At 41.7% G+C, this 23016-nt stretch overlaps 1 protein-coding gene across 6 annotated transcripts in view; it reads right to left on the minus strand.

Annotated features, from left to right (window-relative positions):
- The window catches only part of Rasgrp3 (RAS guanyl releasing protein 3), an 83940-nt gene that overhangs the window by 40185 nt on the left and 20739 nt on the right, over window positions 1-23016 (minus strand). The window contains exons 1-2 of one of the 6 annotated variants that reach the window (XM_031355717.1): window positions 21815-22332; window positions 148-280 (exon numbers count right to left, since the gene is read on the minus strand). The exons of 1 other annotated variant lie outside the window; for it this stretch is intronic. The gene's annotated coding sequence lies outside the window, so the exon portion shown is untranslated. Of the gene's footprint in view, window positions 1-147; window positions 281-8486; window positions 8519-21814; window positions 22342-23016 lie in introns of those variants that run through there. 4 more of the 6 variants (XM_031355718.1, XM_031355720.1, XM_031355715.1 and 1 more) reach the window with 4 other exon arrangements.

The following is a 23016-nucleotide window of genomic DNA, read 5'->3' on the forward strand; positions in this document are numbered from 1 at the left end:
CAAGTGGACAGAGAGGCAAGATGTTACCTATAGTCTTATGCAAAAATATAGCTCTCACTAATGTCATGGTGTGCTTCTTCTGTTTTGCTGGGCATATTTGACGTTGTTTCTTATGTAATTGTAACTGATTGTTTTAAAGAGACTTACAATCTATTTTCATACAGATAGAGTTCCAGGTCTGAAAAGATGCTAAGGGCAGTTGTCATCCCTGGGAAGGGCATGGGGGAAGCAGACTGAAGAACTGGTTCATTCAACTCAAATGATAAGGGCTCTGGAAAACCTGAAGACAATAGCAGAAAAGAAGCCCACGTTAGTAAGTGGAACCCTAAAGGGTCTATCTGGGGCCGAAGAACCTTCAGTGGTGCTCCCTAAGGTCTACGTACGCAGTGTAGGAAATTTGGTGTGAACGTCAACCTTAAAATCAAATAAGAGGGGAACATCCTCAAAATAATGATTTGGTGGCATGCTTTCTTTAGTCAATTGGCAGGGAAAAGGCCCAGATGGTAAAATTGCTTTCTGTGAAAGGCTGGTGACCTAGGTTCAACTGTCTAGATCCAGGTAAAAATGGTGAAAACTGACCCCACAAAATTGTTTTCTGATCTCCACACAAATGCCAAAGCATGTGGGCCATCCATACCCCAGATAAATAATGGATAGAATTTAATTTTAAAAATGTCGTAAAACTCGTTCTTAAAAGGGGGAACCAAATACCCATGGAAGGAGTTGCAGAGATTAACTGTGGAGCAGAGACTGAAGGAAGGGCAAGCCAGCCTAAATATAGCTATCTCCTGAGAGGCTCTGACAGTACCTGACTAGTACAGATGTAGAGGCTCACAGACATCCATTGAACTGCGTACAGGGTCCCCAATGAAGGAGTTGGAGAAAGGACCAATGGAGCTGAGGGGTTTGCAGCCCCTTAGGACGAACAACAATATGAACTAACTAGTACCCTCAGAGCTCCCAGGCTCTCAACCACCAACCAAGGACTGCACATAGAGGGGTCTGATTGTTCTGGCAGCATGTGTATAGTAGAGGATTGCAATTTGATCATCAATAGGAGGAGAAGAGCTTGGCCCTGTGAAAGTTCTGTGCCCCAGTGTAGGGGAATGCCAGGGCCAATAAGTGGGAGAGGGTGGGGTGGCAGGCATGGGGAGGGGGGAGGCAACAGGGGCTTGTTTTTGTTGTTTTTGTTTGTTTCTTTGTTTTTTGGAGGGGAAACTAGGAATGGAGAAATTTACATGTAAATAAAGAAAATATCTAATAAAAAAAAGAAATTCAAAAATATAAAAAAAAGTCATAAAACAACTCACGTGGTTTTGTTTAAGTTCTATGCACATAGTTTAAAATTCTACTTCAGTTGTATATTTATCTCTAGGAAGTATTCATATAAGAGTTTGCAAGAATTGACCCCAAATGTTCACAAAAATCTTCAGCACTTTGCTGTCTAAACAACATCAAAAAAGATGGGGAAATATTTAGTAGCCATTTTTTGTAGCAGGAACTCGGGCTGCCTCTACGTAAATGTCAGGCCCCACCCCACCCCACCCCACTCCACCCTGCAGCTGCAAAAGCATCTCCTGCAGGAGGACCTAATTGAGGACTGCCTGAGAAACCAAAGATTGCTGGTGCAGACAATGCTAGCCAATAGGCAACTGCTGTTCAGAAGAGATGCTTTCTTGGGACCAATGGGGCGTGAGTGGAAGGGATTAAAGGAGTTTGCAGCAGTGCTCAGACGAATTTGGGGCAGTGTTTCTCACCTGCTCCAGCTCCAAGCCACCTCACCTCCAACCCCCAAGGGCACGTAGGGCCGGGCAACGAATAGTGCAAGGCACAGGCAACAATTTTTAACCATCCAAGCAAGAGAGGATGGTGTTTTAACCCGAAGAAGGACAAAAATAGGCAATTACAAAGTGTACATTGAAAATAGATCCAATAAGGTAGACGTGTTGATCATGGGGAATTTACAGAAATTAGGAGAATGCCAACATTTCTACCTGGATATTGGGCCAGGTTATAGTGCCAGTTCCAAGCTTGAGGAGCATTCATTGAGTTCATTCCTCAACGAACAGGAAAGTTCACTGAGAAAAATGATGCATTCACTTTGACCATGTTGAGTTAGCAATGTCTACAACACTCAAGGAACTTTAAGCTGTATCCGAATAACTGTCAGAGACTCCAAGTTGAGACTTAAGAAAGATTAAGTGCTAAGAGTTAGCAGAGGGAGGAGTTGAAAGTGTAAGTCAGTGAGAGGTTAATTCACATAATGCTCCTGGCAGGACAGGCGATGAATGCAGGCATTAGTGGAGGGACTGGCGTTGGGGAAGCGAAGACTACCTCTTTTGGTGCAGATATGGCAGGGGGCGGAGCGGGGAGGTAGATAGATTTTTTTCATTTTGATGACTAGATATTAAAGGAGCTCTTGCGTGGCTATGATAGATACAGATCTGAGATTTATCAACAGAACACTTGAGACACTTAAGAAGATACCCAAACTCTCATCAGTAGCAGAAACTTGATGTTTGCCATGACCTTCAGTATTCTTTGTCTTTTATGCCATCGTAGCTTCCACTTGTGTGATGTCTCTGAAATTATTTTGAGCTTTCTGAAACAACTTAATATGACATTCTCTTCTTTTTTTTTTTTTAAGATTTTATTTGTTTATTTTTATATATGTGAGGAGTACACTGTAGCTGTCTTCAGACACACCAGAAGAGGGCATCGGATCCCATTATAGATAGTTGTGAGCCATCATGTGGTTGCTGGGAATTGAACTCAGGACCCCTGGAAGAGCAGTCAGTGCTCTTACCTACTGAGCCATCTCTCCAGCCCCGACATTCTCTTCTTAAGGAAAGGTTCTGGCTTCCTGTTGCTCTGGTATAGTCATGCTCTTTCTGCAAGTTTAAGCCACAGACGCAGGGCTGCCACAGGTGCTACCTAACATCTCATCTCTCTTTGCCTGGCTGGGCAGCAAGGACATTAAGCTACCAAGGGAAATCAGTAGAGATAATAATAGAGAAATTCTTTCTCTCTTACCATGTGAACTGATTCAGGTGATTCCATCTGGCAACTACAATCTTAGTTACCCTCACCATGCTCACCTTCTTCCCAACCAGGCTTCCTACTTCCTTGGTTGCCATTAACCCTCCAGTACCTTCATTATCTGGTGTCTTTAAAAAGATTTAAAAATAAATAAATAAAAACTTCAAACTGGCACTGCTATGCTCTTCCCAGTTTACACTTTCAAGTTAGATTTGAGATTTTTTTCCTTTGGCTATTTCAACTTGGGTCTTGTTACCTTAGCCTTCTATCCCAGTGCTTTCAAGTCCATTCCTCAGTTCTTTGGTTTTCTCTTTTTACCCTGTTTCCTCCCCTCAGTCGTTCTTCCCAGCATGCTCATTGCTTTTGTTCTCATCTCTGTCAAAGCAGGCTGGGTCACAGATCTACTGGAAGAGTTTGAACATAGAGAATTGGCCCGTGTGCTTACAGGAAGGGCAAATCATTGCACATGGGCCACATTAGATGGCATGAACAATAAAGTCCCCACACTTACGGGTGGCTAAACTTTAGTCCAAAGGTCATTTAATAATGACAACAGGAATAGCTATAGAAAACAGTATATTCTTCAACTCTAAAACTATTTTCTATTCTTGCCAATACTAATTTAATAACATTTTCCTGGGTTTTAAGTTATGTGCTCTCTGTTCATGTATCATTTCCTTCTATAATATTTTACTAAATCAATAGGATATTAACTAATATTCATGAGATTATTTTGCCTGAATTAAAAAAATAAAGCAATAATAGCTTGCAGAAATACCACTTATTTCTGGCAATATATTATGAAAGTTACAATGCTGGAGGAATATATATGTTATATCTACTTTAATAAAAGCCAAGAATTATTATGTACTGCATAAATAAGATTGTATAGGCCTAAAGTGGCTGAACTGATTGTTCAAATAGCATATTACTCCTAATTTCCAAAGTACAGGCCTGACTCCAAAATATGCAACCCCCCCCCCCCAATGACTTATAAACCTTTTAGCCTGTTGAATCCATTTCTAGGCACTGTGGAAAGCATGTGCTCATTGCTCCCTGTGCTGACTCCTAAGCATGTATCACTGGCTATATTGTCTATAGATGAACAAGCTCCATTGTTACAGCAGGCTTGGCAGTCCAGGGAAACACTGGTACCAAGTACCAAACAGGAGCAGCTCAGAGCTCATCTCACTCACAAGACTGTGCTGCATTTAGGGCAGGGATCGGGGTAACAATAAAATAGCAAAGCTCAGCTATGAGATTTTTCCTAGTTGCTGATATTTAACACTAGTGGTTAGACTACCACATTTAGTACTAGCTATGCAAGTTGAATAAGAAAGTCCAGGGGAAGCTCTAGCAATAAACCATGAAACACCAAAGTCCAACTAAAGGGTACTTTCCTGCCATTTGGAAGGAGCTGAGCATGAAATGATGTCAGGCACACAGGCTATAGACACTTGAGGGTGGAGGATATCCAGATAGATGCATGCATCACACCCAAGGATTATGTCTTACTGTGACCACCCCATAATCCAACTGAAAATAACATTCAGAAATGAGGCTAGTAGCTAGGAAAGGTTTTACCCCAGAAATTAACATTTGGGACTTTAGAAAAATATATATATATGAAGAAATATATATATATATATCATATATACATATCACATACATATACAATATGAATACATATGTAATATAATATATACATATATAATCATTGTTTTCATCTCAACATGCAATCTTGATGGTCCTCACAGTAATTCCTAACACTCTAGAAGGACCTGGTATTAAGTCACTTGAAATAGTGGTCACATTCCTGCATTCCTTAGATTGTTCCACTTATTTCAGAGCAAATTTGATGATGGTAATGATGAAGGAATAGGAAGAGGATGGAGAGGAGGAGGAAGAGAAAGAAGAGAAGAACATGGAGAAGAGACCATTTTTTAATGTTTTCTGTGGCAGTCACTGTTCTGAGAGCCTTATTGACAACCTTCACCTCCCAAAAATCCACTCCAGAGGCCCTGTCCCTCCCAAGCATTTCAGCAGTAAAGAAAATGCACCTAAAATCTCCTTACTTAATTGTTACTAAAGCACAATGAACTCTTGCGAGATGAATTCTGAGTGATCCCTTGCCAGTTTCTCCCGTTCTCCCTACTCATCCTCAATTCAGGGCCTCACACTTTCTAGGCAACTGCTCCACCACTGGGTCACATAGACCACCAAGGCTTTGGCTTTCATTAAATAACTGATTTGGAGGGTGTGTGTGTTTGTTTTCTGAGGCAGGGTCTTAGTATGTACATGCTGGCTTTAAACTTGCTATCTAGACCAGGCTATTCTAGAACTCATGATTTTCCTACTTTAGACTCCCAGTCCTCCACCATGTTTAACTCAGTCTTTAAATTTTGAAAAAAGCACAAAACAAGCCAGGAGTGGTGGTACTATTTGGGAGGCTGGCTTAGGTCCAAGAGTTTGAGATTAACCTGGGAAATGTAGCTAGACTCCAATCTCAAACACAGCAAAATTGCACAAATAAATGAAAACATAAAAAAAAAGTGTGTGTGTGTGGGGTCTTTCCAACTTGGGCCCAGCTGACTCATACAAAGAAGGGTAGCAAGAAGGGCTGTTCTGCTATCAAGGAGGTGGCGACCCGAAAATACATCAACATTCAGATGCTCATCCATGAAGTGGGCTTCAAGAAGCGTTCCCCTCGGGCACTCAAAGAAATCGGTAAATTTGCCATGAATGAGATGGGGACTCTAGATGTGTGCACTGATACCAGGCTCAATAATACTGTCTGGACCAAAAGAGTGAGGAATGTTTCATATCACATCTGAATATGATTATCTAGAAAACATAATGAGGATGAGGATTCACCAAAGAAGATCAACAGATCAGTAATTTCTGTGCCTGTTTCCACATTCAAAAAACTACAGATGGTCAATGTAGATGAGAACTAAACTGCTGAATGTCAAAGTTACAGAACAGCAAACAAATAAAAATAAAAATAAAAGAGTAGTACGTCCTAAAATTAGGAAGGCAGCCATGAGAGAGAAGGAGGGTAACCTGTGCTAGATGGAAAACAGGAAGAGGAATGGAACGTATGTGAGAGTTGACACATAGGAGAAAGCAACTGGGAGACAGAGAACCAGACAGAGTGGGAGAGGGCACATGGGAGCAAATGGAAACTAAGTACAATGACTCATATGTAAGAAGCTGCCATGATGAAACCCATCAGTTATTTGCTAACCTAAACACTTAATCAAAAAAGAATAGGAGCTAGAGAGATGGCTCAGTCTGCTCTTCCAGAGGAGTTGGGTTCAATTCTCCGTACATAGATGGCAAGTCAAAGCAAACTCCAGCTCCATGTCATCTGATGCCCTCTTTTGGTCTCCATGGGCACCAGGCATGCATTTGGTGCACAAGCACACCCTGTAGGCAAAGCACTCAGACACATAAAATAAAATTAAATTAAAACAAGAGTGACACGTGAGGACATGGAGTGCTTTGTTATTACTATGGTATGACCTCAGCTATTTTATCCTCAACAGTGATAAGTACTAAAAGATTACATTTTCCCCATCATTTTGATGCCAGTTTCATGTGCACAGATAAGAAACCACCAAAACTTGTAATACAGATCATTTTCTTTCTCCAGCCATAACTGTACTACAGTAACATATAAGTGAAAACATTTGTTCCTATTTAGAAACCTGCATGTTTATAGTGCTCTTTTATGAGATGGCAAAAATCTCAGTTTAAATTGCTTCTGAATCAGGGATTTGGAGCTAGACTTTTTATTGGAACTGACAAAAAGCCAACCATAAGAACTAAAAAAAAAAAAAAAAAAAAAAAAAAAAAAAAGTGTCTTTCAAGTTCTTTCTTTGCTTTTAGTTACATTTAGACAGCTTGAAGCATCCAACTGGAGGGTTCTCCTTAAAAACACTGTTGTTCCCTTTTTTATTTCAGATGTTTATCCTACCACAAATGTTTCTTTTCTTTTTTCTTTCTTTTTTTTTTCAAGACAGGATTTCTCTGTCTTCTCTTTTTCTAAAAGAAAATAAAAGTGCCGGGCAGTGGTGGCGCACGCCTTTAATCCCAGCACTTGGGAGGCAGAGGCAGGTGGATTTCTGAGTTCGAGGTCAGCCTGGTCTACAGAGTGAGTTCCAGGACACCCAAAGCTATACAGAGAAACCCTGTCTCGAAAAACCAAAAGAAAAAAAAAGTGCCAAGAAGCTGTGGCACTGTTCATCCTCACACGTAAGATGCCAACTAACTCCCTTACTCCCCAAACCACAGCACATCCCTATGGAAAAGAAAGTATAAGTTGCTAGAATGTTCTGTGGTATCCATCATAGGTCCCACTTAACTTCTGTAAAGTTCACTATTATCATCCAACAGAAAGAAGTAACTCTACCTTTCTCACAAGAAGAGAGTATGAACCACAATGTGATTCTAAAATGAAGTCCCCGTTCCCAACTGCATATGCAAAGTAGTTTTTTTTTAATGTAGAATATGGTTTCCCCCTAGGACACTATTATGAATGTATTCACAACATATGTACAAATGGGAGACCAGGAGCCTGTAGAGGGAAACCTGTCAACTTACTGAAAAAAACTTTGGGGTTTTTCAAGCATTTAGAGCAATGGTTCTCAACCTTCCTAATGCTTCCATCTTTTAATACAGTCAATTCCTCATGGTGTGGTGACACCCAACCATAAAGTTATTTCATTGCTACGTTGAAACTGTAATTTTGCTACTGTTATAAGATGTAATGCAAATGTCCAACATGCAGGATATCTGATATGCGACCCCCAAGGGGCTTACTACCCATAGGCTGAGAACCTCTGATTTACAGGTTGGTAGTGTGGGTTGGTATGCTTAGCTTCCAAAACTATGCACTCCCTAGAGCCTGGAATCTGATGGTGACTTGTAATCTAGAGGATAGAAGGAGAGAAGGAAAGGAAGCTGGCTTTTCCATGACATGACAGGAGAGCATGAAATGGGGAGGAGAAATAAATCAGACGTTTAAAGGTCATGTTGGAAGAGAACAATAACCACATAAAGACATAGCAACCTGTTCTCAGAGGGAAACGCATCCAGTCAGCAGTGTAAATCATACAGAACAGGAAGGAAGTCAGTTTCTCAGAGTGCCAGCATCTGTCTGGAAGCCTCTGGGGTTTCAACAACTGTTGAAATGTGTGTATGTGACTGCCAGGCTAAACCATGCAGTGGGGTGGAACCGCACTTTAAAGCAGTAAATGACAATGGGCAGAGCACAAGGACTATGAAAAAGAAGTTCATTTTCTGAGGAGCAGGGACAGGGTTTTTGGTGGACCTGAGGGAAGGATAGATGGGTAAGGGGTTCTCTTAGGGTTCTATTTCTGTGAAAAGCCACCATGACCAAGGCAACTATTATAAAGAACAACATTGAATTGGGTCTGGCTTACAATTTCAGGGGTTTAGTCCATTATCATCGTGGCAGGAAACATGACATCCAGGCAGACACGGTGCTGAAGGTGCCGAGAGTTCTACATCTTGATCCAAAGGCAGCAGAAGGCGACTGTCTTCCACAGGCAGCTAGGAGGAGGCTAGAATTCCACACTGGGCAGAGCTTGAACATAAGAGACCTCAAAACCTGCCCGGCAGTGACAGACTTCTGCCAGCAAGGCCACACCTCCTAACAGTGCATTCAAAAAGCATGAGTGTGTGGTGGTGGAGATGGGATCATACCTATGCAAACCACTACAGGGGTAGATCTGAGGTAAGGCGTAAATAAGGGGCTATTTATAGAAGGGTTTGTACGCCATGGAAAGGACCTTAGAGCTATATAACACAATAGAGAACTGAGCAAAGATTTTAGATATGCACCCTCCCGACATGTTTTAAGCTGGCAATAACATACACACTTTTCAACAAGGCTTCAACCCCTACAAACTTCCAGACAGACATAGACACTCTATGAACTGATTTCCTCTATCTTTTGTTTTTATGTATACTGCTGACTGGATCTGTTTCCCTAGAAGAACAAGACTGTACTTTCTGAGAACCCCTACCCAGAAGTGTGTCCTGTGATCATTTAGAAAGATCTGTTTGGCTCCAATAGAGAGGAAAGACAAGTAGAAGTTGTCCGTCTCGGTGCCTGAGTAAGCCAGTGGCATAGCACAGGGGACAGAGTGTGCCTACACTTGAGTAAATCCCTATTCCTTAATTCCTCTTTTATGACCCGACCCACCAGCCTTATTCTTCACATTTCCCAATCTCCTCTAACACTCTCTTACTACAGGAGATTCTTCATCTTTCTCGATCAAAGTTCATTATCAGATTCCAGGGAAAATGCTTGCCAGTCACTAATACCCCTTAAACCATGCCTAAGAGTGGATAATACAGGGAGCTATCTTCATTAAAAGTCTTATGGATGGATCTGCTAGTCACAATAAGGATGTTGAAGAGTTAAAATAGTAACTGAAACCCAGCTGGTAGCAAATTTAGAACCAGAACACAGCAGCTTCTGTGGAAATCTGTGGGGATTTTACAAGTGTGCAGGTTCCCACAATGGCTGACCATCGCCTGTTGAATTGCACCACCACATTATCTCATTTACAGCAGCTCCTTTTCAGTATTGGCTTCTAGTTTATAGCCCAGGAAACAGCATGTACTCCACATCTAGTAGCACATGTTTTTAATCCCAGCACTCTGGAGGTTGAAGCAGGTAGATCTCTGTGGGTTCATGGACAGCCTGGTCTTATATGTATATATGTATGTATGTGTGTATGTATGTTTGTATGTATTATGTATGTATGTGTGTATGTGTGTATATGTATGTATGTATGTGTGTATGTGTGTATATATGTATGTATTGATCTTATTTCTTATCTAATTATCTTCTAATTACTAATTATTACTATTACTAATCACATAAACATTCAGTATGCACCAGGATGTTAGCTAAAAAGATAATTCCTCACTACTAACTCCAACATGCTATATATAACTGAAAAATATAAACTAAAATGTTTAAACATATCATTAACTTGGTACTACACTCTTTTGTTGTACCAGAATAAACATACAGGGCTGAGGAGGTGGCTCAGTGAGTGAAGTACGAACCACACAAGTGTGAGGACCTGAGTTTGGAACCCCAGACCCCATGCAAAGCCAGGGGTGATAACAAATGCCCCAGTTGTTCCTACACTGAGATAAGAGGCAGAGACAAGAGGATCCAGGGAGTGAATAGACCATCTCACCTGGAGTGCACAGCTGCAAACAGGAGTTCCAACAAGGCAGACGGCAAAAAAACTGACACCTGAGGTTGTGCTATAATCTGCGCATGTGTACTATGGCATGTGCGTGCCTACAGTAATTCACAGGAACAACACACACACACACACACACACACAGAGAGAGAGAGAGAGAGAGAGAGAGAGAGAGAGAGAGAGGGAGAGAGAGGGAGAGAGAGGGAGAGAGAGGGAGAGAGAGGGAAAGAGAGAGAGAATACTACCATAAGAACATTCAATGACTAGGAAAAATACCAAAATATCTAGAACTGTCTATATATGAAAATTAAGAAATACTTGAAACCAGAAATGTACTACAAATAGATGTGATGTCATTTTTGGTTTGGTTTTTTTCTCTTCTCTTCTTTTTTTAAAAAGTTCCTGCTTCAACTACCCCCCACACACACACCCTTTTTTTTTTTTTTTTTTTTTTTTGGTTTTTCAAGACAGGGTTTCTCTGTGTAACCCTGGCTGTCCTGGAACTCACTCTGTAGTCCAGGCTGGTCTTGAACTCAGAAATCCACCTATCTCTGCCTCCCAAGTACTGGGATTAAAGGCGTGTGCCACCACTGCCCGGCGCAAACTCCTCTTGAGTGTTGGCATATGCAGACAGGTGCTACAATGCCCAGCAATGTTGTTTTCTGTCTTGATACTTTATTTCCTACAATTTAATGCTTGACTTGGTGAAGGCCATTTTAATAAAATGTGAAGGAAAGCCAACCACGTACTTTTTTTTTCAATCTAGAACAATCTCTCCTGTCATCTGGACCTTTTCACACTTCTGTAACTTTGCTGTAACTCAGGCTGTATCTGAATCATTCCACCAAGTTTTTAGCTGAGGTCTATGTGGATAGTAAGAGCGCTGTCTGAATGCGGTGTGCAGGACACCAGCAATGTCTCTCTCAGTTGTGCTTGCAGGTCCCAAACCACCACAGCCCCGCTTTACATAATCACCCCAAACTCTGTCTCTAATGTGACAGAGCTGACTGAGGAACACAGTCCCTGTAGGGACACCATGGATACTGACCGCAAGTGCCTTTCTCTTTGCAGACTTCCCCCTTATCAGAGAAAACCTATTTAAAGACAGGCAAATAATAAACCAGAGTCATGGTGTTTTCTCTGCAAAGGTTGTGTACACCAATCAATTCTGCTTCTCTCAGTGTCTATAGATTACATCATAGAGTCTTTTGGGAGTGATGCATTCCATAAGCTGTATTTGTTGGTCCTGCTGGCATTTAAATTTTTCAATTTTTTTTTTTTTTTAGCTATTTGTAAAGTGATATACAAACCCAACCTCTACTTTAAAATCCAATTTTCTTTATTCTTGTAGGAAAGTCAGATCTGCATAGTCTACCTTTGCTGGCCAGCAAGTGCCTCCCAGGCTCCCTAAATCTTCGCTACCTTCTGTTGTCCCTTGAGGCTAAGACTAAGTGTCACTTCCTTTGGTAGTTTTAGGAAGGGAACCTGGTGTCTGCTTGCTACTGACATTTCCTTTGCCAGCCCCAACCTCAGACTTACTAGACGGGCCTCTGACATCACAGATTCAAAAGCTAAGGAGGTCCTTTCAGGGTAAAGAACTTAAGAATGGTCCTATGTGTGGAGGTCCTACGTGTGGATTAGATAAGGAGGGAGACAAGGCCGCTACTGCACTTACTCAAGCTTCTCCTCCTGCTCACTGAAAAGGGAGGGTCAAACTGCGAGACAAATGTCAGCTTTCACCTGGGCACAAAGCAGGTTTGGAGACTTCTGCTTTGTCTGTTGAGAACAAGTAAGCTAACAAGGTATATTTATTTACATTCATATGATCCTTAAATGTCTATATTACCACAAGGTTTGCACGTCTCTCCTATTTCTGTGGGTTTTTCCTTCATAATAAACTCTCAGACTGAAGAGAGAGTTCAATAGATAAAGTGGTTGGCACACAACCATGAAACCTAGAATTCAAATCCCCAGCACCCACATGGCAGCCCACCATCTCAGTGCTGGGGAGACAGAGACAAGAGATACTTGGGGTAAGCTGGGTAGCTAGATTAGCTCCTGACTCTGTGGGAGACTCTGCCTTAGTAAATAAAATGGAGACCAGTGGAGAAAACCACCCAACGTCAACCTCTGGCCTTTACATATCCATGAACACACCCATCTTCACCTGTACATACATGCTTCCACCACACACATGTACATCTGCCAAGAAGTTCTCACTACAATGGTAGTTGCTAATGAATCACTTTGAGTCCATGCCTTGGTGTATATTCTAGAAAGATTAAGATAAAACGATGTCCACTGACTTGAGCTACCTTTAAAAACTATATCTCCTTATGCTTAGAGGCAAACATCTTCAGTTCTGTACATTATATAGAGCATAGCATGTGTACACTCTATAGAGCATAGTGTTACACTCTATGTTCTGTGTTACACAGTGTTCCTCTTCTGTTGCTCTGTCTGGGCTTGTTAACAACGACTAGGGACATCTGACTTCTCCACGTAGGCTCTAGGAGGTCACACTCCCCACAGTGGGCACTTCATGATAGTTTCCTGTGTGTCACTTATATAGCACTTGAATAGAATACACGTAATTACTGACTGGAAAGGCTGAGCCGGTATTCTTCCTTTGTTGTTTCTTACTCTAAGAAGAGAAACCAGAAAGGACAGAAGGTTTGCTTACTGGGCAGGGCAGCTGCAGGACTGAGCCCACCACCCAGTTTCATCTTCCTGCTCATTCAAGTTTTCTGACAGTGTTTTGGGTTTACCCTGGAAACTAAACCTCTAATTCAGGAGACTGTGGTAAAGAGTGATACAAAGAGCATTTCCACTTTCCTAAGGCACTTCCTATGTAGTTAAGAGGTAACAACTTTATTCTTAAAGAAGATCCCTATGGATAAAATGATAATGATTGGCCCATGTTTAAACGATGACTACAGTGGCTGAAAGAAAAATACCCCACTGCAGTAAGCTTTTAGAACCCAGATTTGCATGGGGGTAAGAGTGTCTCTGAGATATAAAATGTATACTGAAGCCAGCTAATTTTGAAGTAAAGCATCTAGTTACAGAAGTGTGGATTTTGTGCCTTGATGTTGTCCATTTATCATTTAGACAATGAGAGATGACTAGGCTATCTGCTAACAGTCGTGGAACATATGTTCACTGGTCTGATATCAAAGAAATTTAGCTTTTTGATTTTGCAAAGGTTATTCTGACCTGGTTATCTCTCCTGATCAAAGAAAGTTTTAAATTCGGCAATCTAAAGGGAAAGTGTGTGGAATTAGTAAAGATCCACTGTCTCTAGCTAGTGGATTCTGAGAAGCTGAAGCCATCCTGGGAATTTTTTAAATGACTGAAGGTAGGTAAAGGGGGGGTGAGACTTAGAAGGTTGTCTCAGAGCTCAAAGTAGGTTCCAGCATGAACAATTGTTTCTGCAGCTTTGAAGCTTGAGTCCTTCCCCTGTCTGTCTGTCTGTTCTTCTCACTTTGAACACACACACACACACACACACACACATCTTACATTGATTCTGCTCCTGACGTTACTTTGGCTCTTCTAGCTATCTGTATAATGGTCCCCAGAGAGAGTTTATGTGAGTATGACTGCCTCTCTCAGTGCCAATGTTATGTCATGTCTTATAAAATTTAAATACAGCTCTCAGCAAACTGTCACTTTCGGCGAATCTGCTAGGCCCATTGTCATGACCATTCTTTCTACCTGTCATCATCAGAGATAGAAGAATGATGTTTGACTGTTGGTAGGGCCTGAGTTCTACAGGACCACCCTGCACAAGACTCAGAGGACCACAGTTGAGAGAATAGCTCAGTAATGAAAACTGAATGAGTGTATTCAGGGTAGGAACTAAAAAGAGACTTGGGGTGCAGTTATGAATCCCCAGAACCTGAGAATGCTTTTCTGTCTGGTAAAAGTCTAATGGAAATGGCAAATGTATTGGTCATGATGCAACATCAATTGCATGGCAAGGCCAGAAGTCTCCACCACACAATGGATGTCCTTTCCATAGACAGCATCCATTCTAAGCTCAGGCAGAATGTGAGATAGCATCATTATGTTTCCAGCTAGAATCTCAACCTGCTGGCCTTTTAGAATGCAAGATAGTCAACCCTTCTGAAGTTCGTTCCCTTCTTTTAAGGTGCACTGCTCACGACGATGCTACCTACTCTCTGAATGGAGTGAAAGGAAACGTTATCTTCTTTCCCCTCCCTACAGCTGGCATAGTTTAAACACTACGAAAGAAACACAGACAGAGGCACAGACATCTCAGGATCAAAACTGGCTGGGGAGAGAAGTGGGCCCGGAAAAATCTGAAGACCCACCCTTCAGATTGACCACTTGCCCATGCCACAGAAAAATAATGATCTCTAAAACATCCTGTCAACTCCTATGATTTTTGAGTGGCAGGCATTCCATGCATAAATGAAATACTTTCTACTTTGAGAAAGCAGAACTGAGACCTGAGCAAATTCCAGTGTTCATTCAAATCGAACTTGCAGTGTGAGTATCTCAGAACCAAATATGGATGTGCCTGGTTCTTCAATTTACAACTACTTAAGATTCTTGAGTGCTTAGGAGCTCCAAGAGTCTGTACTAACTTGAGATTTGAGAAGGAGCATCCTTCCTGGGCACAGCCAGAGTTTCTACAGTGTGCCTGGGGTAGGAGGTACTTCTCCCAAGGTCCTCGATTCCAGGCTACAGGGTTCTGCAACAGGGACCCATATGTGCAGATTTCTAGGCACAGCTCTCTCATGTGCCTTCCAAGGTTAATTTACACAGAAGACACCAAGGAAGCCCAGTGCAAAGCAGTTTGGATTGTTGAATGGAAAGAAAATGTCCTGAAAGTGGAGGAGAGACTGAGCCGGTTCATAAACTTGGAGGCTGACCCTGCTGTAGATTGATGACTGTGTCTAACTCCATTCCTAGCTCATCAATTTCCCTGTGGGCCATTGGGTTGTTCTCTGCCACATTACAAATGCTCCAGACAGGGGGAAAATGCAATTAAAATCACTTACACATATCTCTAATGCAGTTGCTTGTCTGTGGAGTTGAAAAAATTAAGCAACGGGAAAACAGTAACTAAAACGAAGTTCTGGGAATAGATATAAATTTCCCATGTTATTTTCCTTCCACAAGTAGTTCTTTGCCAGGTTGTACCAGGAATATGTTCTTAATTAAACCTCTGATTGTATTTATAATCCTAAAGTAAGTCAATGTCATACTAATATGGCACCTTATGGGGTGATGATGGTCCAGCTGATTAAGGGAAAAGCTGGGACAGCATTTGGGAAGAAAAGAAGCCTTCAGAAAACAAAAGCACCAGTCTTATTAAATAGAAGCTTCAAAGACGTTAGTAGAGCTGCAGCTACCTGAATCCTGTCACAAACTAGACTTGAATCAGATCCTTCTATTACAGGAGGGGCATCAAGATTTACATTTTTTTGTATTCCACTGACAGAAATGAAATCCATAATGGTAGAAGTATCACCAAGCATTTCACTGTCTTTCCCTCTTTTAAAATTGTTCTCTTGTATGCTCTTGGAAGGTGTGGAAAATCCTGATTATTACAATAACCAATAAAGGGGAAAATACCTTTTGGATGAGTTCATGAGTCAGTTCAAGACTTCTTTTTTAATTCAAAGAAAGTAGCTCCACATAGTCATACTACAAAGGTTATTATAATGGTTTTTATTGAAAAACAGCATGCATTTATATTCTCCCTGGCTATTACTAAATATAGCCGTATTCACAACTACTAGACATCACATATGGCTGTTTTTATGATCTTACCAACATACTGTTAATGGTGTTAGCCAGTACACAATGAACATATTGGAAAACCGACCAACAGTAGAAACTTTCAAATAGTCTAGTAAGCCAAGACTCCTCACACTGAGCAAATAACTACACAGAGGAAAGTAATAAGCATGTCCGAATGCACTCTCACTCCCTGGATGTTCTGGTGTTGTAACCAGCAGAACCACCAAGAATTGCCTACGCTTTTGTTAGGCAAGGAGAATACAAGCAAGAGAGCAGGCTAAATTCTTTTAAACTTAATCAATAAATTATATTAATGACTTTTTATATCTCCAAAATGGGCCCTCTCAAAGCTGATGTTACATCATGCCATCATTGCTGAGACTTCAACCTAACTACAGCAAAGACAAAAATGATGACTAAATTCCACTACAAATATTATCTGAAGCTAATATTTTTGTGTCCGTGACTAAGATGGACTTATTCCTCATGTCAACTGTCCATAAAACTTATTTAATACCATCAACAATACCCATCAGCCAGCACACCACACACTAATCATAAACCAATGCCTAACAGAAGATAACGACAAGTTACAAAGACAATTCAAAATGTGCACTTGGATGATGTAATTGAACCCTGTCTTCCCCTGGATGACTGCATAAGCAGAGAAATTCCTGGGATTCTGGGCTAATAGATTATTTACACTGTGTAGAATTCTGCCACGTACTTCCTCCATGACTCTGGACAAGTTACCTACATTTTCTCATTCTCAGTCTCCTCTCTGTAAACAATGGTAATGATGTCCACACCCCTATGTGAAATTGTGGCAGTGTGAGAGAGGCCTAGTGCCAGTGAATTCCCATGTAAAAGGGCATTCTGTTTTTTCAATTCCAAAGATGAATTTCAAGACCAAAGCACAGTGACTTTACATATCATAGACCCTGAAAGGACAAATACCACCTGAAAGAATAGAACACCCAAGATTTTAGGTCTCATAAAGTAATGAGAACATGACAACCCAATGGCTAACTCTTATAATAAATGAACAACTGATACAAAGGGGAAAGAAGAAGGGATCATGGGGCTAGCTTTTGGAGAACAGGTGTCTGTAAAGCATACAATCTGCCAAGATGAACAAAACATGCTCTGCGTCATAGAATTCCATTCCCTATTTTAAGACATCCAAGAAATCAAGGAAGCATTTGATTTTGCTACCCATCAGTTCCACAGTATGATTTAAGAATGATGTCAAAATTCTGAGTCCATTCTTTTTGTCTCTGCCTAGCATTTACTAAATTATTGCCATTTCCTTGGGACAATAAGTAATTTCCATCAAAGATCAGAGCCTTCATAACCTCAAGGTTTTATGTCAATGAAATGCAACCAACCAAGAATTTACAGTATATTTTTCAATGTAGTGATATCTGTATTGAACACCTACAATCCTTTTGCCCTTTTCATTATCCCTTAAAGAATATAGAATAACAATCTTAGGTCATATCTCCAAGTGAGACACAGATGATTTAAGTCACACAGGAAGATCAGTATAGGTTATCTGCATACACTGTGTCCCTGAGCAGGGAGGACCTGGCCATCATGATCACGCATGGTGTTCATGGAGTCCTGGAACATATCACCTAAAGACACTAAAGGACAAGTCTAATTCCCTCTGGAGGTAATTCCCAGTGTTCTGGTTTAAAAGCTACAGTGAGGACTACTATTGATTTGGGCTTACTTTTGAAGGGATTGGGGGAGTAAAATTAAAGATCAAATTTTGCCTTTTCTTTCTATAAATAGGCTGATCTTCAAAATATGAAATCTGGTCATGATGACTTTGGAAAAACATTTACAATTTTCTCAAGGCATCCTTATAATGTTTATTTACTCAATGTTCTTCCTGATAGCCTGAAAGATTTCCCTTTCCTCTGCTCCTTTTATATTACACACAGCCTTTTGCTCACTACAATTTTGACATTTAGCCAAGTGAAGGGATGTAGAGAGGCAGGTGAAACTTATAAAAAGGTTCAAGCAGTAGCTTTTTGTGAAGGCTCTACCTGGCTGATGACCCAGAAAAACCACAGGTTCACAACTGGCAAGTGAGACAGCCAGTGTCTAGGTGCATAGCAAACCATAAGATGATAAGACTCATAGCAAAACAGCATGTGCAACAGCCATCAGATCCCCTCCTACCCCACTCCCAGCCAGTCCCCTGCCATGGAAGCCTTTCCATGCTGAACTACACAGACATAAGTGTGATCACACATGCACAGGTGGGATGTTTATTACACATTTATCATACCAAATAGTGGGCAGAGGTGTATGTATTACATAGAAGCTACATGGAAGACCTGTTTGCTGTTGAGTCAGACCTTGGCTTGTGGTACTTAACTTAAATTGTTTCAACTGGATGATGGTGTGGTATCTGTATTAATTAGTGGTATCTGTATTAATTAGTGGTATCTGTATTGGAAAACTTAGTGGGTGATACTTTGGGAGTATCAGATGAAGGATCGGGCTGTTTCTATGAATAAGCAAATAAACAACCTACTTGAACAACCAGCCTTCGAAGTTGAACCATATAAATAGGTCTGAAAATAGTTCCTCTAGTACAAAGACAGGTATTTGGTGCTCAGCATGGGTAGGGAGGCTATCCTCCAAAAAAAAAAAAAAAACCACAAAGGCCATCAGTGCTATGCATTCCAGATAAATAACAAGCTCTTAGTGCTGGACTTACCAAGACAAACGTCTTCATTGTGAACTATTTCTCGTAGAGGGAAAAGTAGACTATCAGTCAGTGCTCCTATGGAGTCTGGATTGGGACTGTCACAGAGGAAAGTAACCCTTCCTTTCATTGAGAATTTAGAAGGCCATTATACACACATATTGTGTATCTAATTGTATTGGGACAGAAACACTCACGTTTGTATTTCCTGGGATCTTTAAATGGTGGGATTTACATACAAATTTCTCCTTTTAAAAAATGTCTATGGTCAAGAGTCTGACCCCTATGTCATTCCCACTTATTCTTAAGCACCCTCTGAGCCTCAGTTTCTTCAATGTACAAAACATATGCATGATTCCTAAGTTGCAGTGGGGTTTTATCATGATAAATCCATCTTAAATTGAAAGTAGCCGTCAGTTGAAAATGCATTCAGCAGGCAAGTATTGAAAACAGCACAACTTAGCAGCAAGGTGCCCTGTAGAGTACCAGTTGTTTGTCCTTCTGGTCATCTGACTAAATGAAAGCTGTAGCTCACACTATTACCCCTCGTTCCAAGAAAGGAAGGTCCAGTAAATGGCCAGATTGGGCAAAGATCCAAGATCAAGATTCCAAGCACAGTTTCCACTGAATTCCTGTCACGTTCACGTCATACAGTTGTTAAGTCAAGGTACCATGAGCAAAGGGCTGGCTAAGCAGCACTGTAGCATTACCATGCATATTCATTCACCTGTGTACATTATTAGGTACTGGGAATGCATAGTAAGCATATTCTATGCTTATTAGTGTTTGTTGATGACCTCCTGCATCAGCAACAGAAGTCTTCGGTATTTTTTTTTTCCTATTTCTGCATTGGGACATATTCACTACAGTAGGAAAATGTACTGCAATTTCCTCATCTCCAAAATTCATGTGTTAAACTCAACATTGTATAATTCATATCCAGATCTGAAATGTTTTGACATTATGGTATATATTATTTGCATGTAAAATCAATGATTTTTAAATTATTTGTACTTTAAAAAGTTGGGTGATCATTTTCTTGTTCAAGATCTGTGGGTGTTCAAAACCTCAGCAGTTAGATATGCTTGGTGGCTAGGAAGTGTACACCAGAGCTTCCTGGGTGCCCAGCAAGTGCTGTAGCACTGAGCTTCACCTTATCCCTATATATTATCATACACTTGTCTCAACAGTCCTTAGTTTAGACTTCAACAGACATTGCATTTTATTATGGGAGGGTTTATCATTCTGGAGACATAATCTCACAGGAGAGGTTTGTTTGTTTCTTTGGCTGTTTCCCCACTGTTAACCTGTGGGAAATGTGAACTCTAATAAACATGAGCTTTCAAGAATGGCCCAGGCAGAGGCAGAGGCAGAGGCAGGCGGATTTCTGAGTTCAAGGCCAGTCTGGGCTACAGAGTGAGTTCCAGGACAGCCAGCCAGGACTACACAGAGAAACTGTGTCTCTAAAAGCCAAAAAAAGAGAAAAAAAGAAAAAAAGAATGGCCCAGGCAACAGCAGCTGCGTCTGATCTGAGACAAGGAAGTCACAGGCTAGACAGGGAAGTCACAGGGAAGACGCCGGCTGGCTCCAGGACCTCACAAAACAGCATGAAGAGGAACATAGAGTTAGAGCGATTCTTTTTCTCCTTGGACACCCCAGGTTTGGCAGGTTCTTCCCCATTATAAGGAAAAGAGTGAGAAGAACTTCTGGTGCCAGACTAGCCTTTTCTTATCACCCCACCCCGACTCCTCCCTATGGAGCATCTGAAACTGTCTCCTTAGGGATCCTGGCTGATGAGATGTTATTGGTCAACTGAGCCTCAGAGACGTGTCACAGAACCACCCCACCCTGCATCATTTTCATTCCCTTTCACATCCAAGGGAGTGGAGTGGGGGGGGGTGGGGGGGGGTGAAGAAGTCTCAGTGTGCCCTCAAGCAAAGGTTGCAAGCAAATCGAATGATTTGAGCCCTGAGAGCAATCCATCAGTCATCCTGGGGAAACCGGACTCCAGAGGATCCTAGGTTCACCTCAAGCAAAACACCATCTCATGGTACTCCACATGAATACAGCCCCTCTCTGGCCCCTCAGAACTGTCCATACTACCCAGAAGAGGAACCTGCCCGATCATTTTCCTGCCACTCGGAGTCAGAGTTCTGCCACTTTTAAAGCTACATCATCAGTCAGGCTTCTGCCTGCTCCCTCCTCCACTTGGGTTAAAGGTCCCTGAAGAACAGCTCAGTCCCACCCTCGTGTCCACTCGGCTGATCTCGCCGAACAAGCTCTGCCACAGAACACTTTTATAAATAAGAAAAAACAAACAAAAAACCCAGAGCACCACAGAGCCACTTAGGCAAGCCACTAACTGTAAGTATCAGCTTTAAAGTCATGAGACTGTGTGAGTTTACCAACGAAAAGCATAAAGAGAAGCATCCAGTGAGCCAGAAAGCGCGCACAAAACCTGATGGGAAGCTTGACGTGTTGATTTAGAAGTACAATTTTACCGACTCTTACATGCTGTTACAGAAATCTTTTTCTTTTTCTTTCAGAATGGACTAGGAATGGTCAAGCCAGCCATAGCATTAATTCACCAGATATTTTAAACAACTATGTCTTCAAGTTTCAATGATAAAATATTAATAAAATTTCAGCCGTCGGCTCCTATCCACCAGTTCACTACTTCGTGATTTAAATCCTGGCTATGGAACCTAAAAATAAATCCTGGATACCTAGAAATCAACTTCTTTGCTAGATAGGAATCCAGTCTTTCCTTCTCAAAGTTAGGAGACACTGTGGCTAAAAGGAACACATTCTTTAAAAGTTAGTAAAAACACAATCTGACGAGTACAAATAAATGTCTTTCTATAGTGTCATGGAGTACCAAAATCAACAAGAAATAAAAAGCTGGTTACTTGTAACACGCCACACACACACACACACACACACACAGACACACGCACACACGCACACACGCACACACACACACACACACACACACGCACACACGCACACACCTCTGGTTACTTACTGGGATAATTTTGTCTTCCTCCCACCAGCGCTTGGCCTGTCTAGCTGCCAAGCGTGGAGCATGCCAGCAGCAGCTGCTTCCTTCCAGCCAGGCTGTGCGTCTTAACCAGTCATATGCACCTCCTGATAAACACCCCACGGTGCCAGGAGGTCAGAAACTGAAGATCATTATTCTCCCCATTGGCAAACCTTCTTCTAAGCTGTGGGTTGGCTCGGCCACTCGATTAGCATGCAGGGCAGCACATTCCACCATTTGTTTTCCTTTTGGAGACAAATGGCCCAAGAGCTGATAAGTCACACCGGAGGGTAGGTCACCGCAAACAGAAAACTAGCTGCCTTTGCTTGCTTGGGGGCGGGGAGGGGAGGCTGAAAATCACCACTCTCCTGTCTCACGTAAGTTCTCTCTAGGGTGTCTACTCATCAAGAAAAACGGAACCAGGAGTTCAGCCAGCAGGTGGAAGTTGCTTTGTAGGCCAGGTGCCCGTAGAGCACATCAATCTGCTTGGTTTCATTTTCTCAGAATTCCTGGCTCCGGTATCTGTGGTTCTCTACACCACTGTGGGGACTGTCCAAAGGAAGGCAAACCTCAGCCTTCTAAGAATCTTTAGTCGTGTCCCCTTCCCCCATATGGCAAACCCCTCTAAGACTGCAGCCAGAGATGGCCAGTGGCAAGTACCTAAGGGGTGAAAGAAGAAGAGCTCATGCAGGCTTGTCCAAAGAGCCAGAGGAAATGATCTCATGTGGCTTCAGACCTCACTTCCACATAGTTGCCTGCAATGTCAACATTCTGGGAACCACAGAGCAGTTGAGATTGGCAGCCAGGGTGGCTGGGGAGAGAAATGATCATCTTGCAGATATATTGCTGACCACCTTGTGTTCTGGGGGGGGGGGGGGGGGGGGGGGAGGGTAGTTGTCTGACCTTGAGTCTCTGACTTCTTGGAATATCTGGAATACCAAGGCGATGATTTCTAAACCTCTGTTGGAAGTCACCCTTAGAGGAAGAATGGAAATATGGCCTAGAGTCAGTTTATTTGGGGAAGAATAAGGACAGAGTGGCTGGAGCCCCCAGGGAATTTCTGAGTCACAATTAGCCTGCTACACTGCCAGCCTTGGTTTTTAACAAGGGTAACACTCTCAGTATAGGAGCATGTATGGTCAATCTTCCAAACTGGGGTTCATCTTATAACTATTTGTAGTGAAAAT

This window comes from Mastomys coucha, unplaced genomic scaffold, assembly GCF_008632895.1.
Source record: "Mastomys coucha isolate ucsf_1 unplaced genomic scaffold, UCSF_Mcou_1 pScaffold6, whole genome shotgun sequence".
NCBI lineage: Eukaryota > Metazoa > Chordata > Mammalia > Rodentia > Muridae > Mastomys > Mastomys coucha.